Raw genomic sequence first — 435 nt, 5'->3', positions numbered from 1 at the left:
TGCTCCAGCCATCCCCTCCGCATCTTCAGAAGGTGTCAGACACTCTGGTGTATAACCAGGCCATAAGCAAGCTCGCCCTCCGGGCTGTAAGTTCTGTGACAGAAGGTATCCTATCTGTCTTGTCCAGCAATGGACGCTCAGAGCCTAACCCACAGTGGGTACTCAGTGAACATTTGCTGAACTTGAATGGCATGGAATTGAAATCCCAAAGGCAGACACGGAGGTGTTATGTGGTGGCGCCCTTTCTCATCCCCCAGCACCTGGCTGGCAGCAGTGCAAACGGTTAACCAGTAGGATGGCAAAGAGTGAGCGAGTGAGTGAATTAAAGAAAACTAACACGCAGCAAAGAAGGAGGCAGTGAGTGGTCAGGATTTGTTCCAGGAGGAGGTGGGCAGGGGGCAGGTTGCTCTCTCATGCCAAGAGAACCTCTGATGG

Source organism: Galeopterus variegatus, unplaced genomic scaffold (genome assembly GCF_000696425.1).
Source record: "Galeopterus variegatus unplaced genomic scaffold, G_variegatus-3.0.2 Scaffold2967, whole genome shotgun sequence".
Lineage (NCBI taxonomy): Eukaryota > Metazoa > Chordata > Mammalia > Dermoptera > Cynocephalidae > Galeopterus > Galeopterus variegatus.
The sequence above is the reverse complement of the archived record's forward strand: the minus strand, read 5'-3'. Positions refer to the sequence as shown.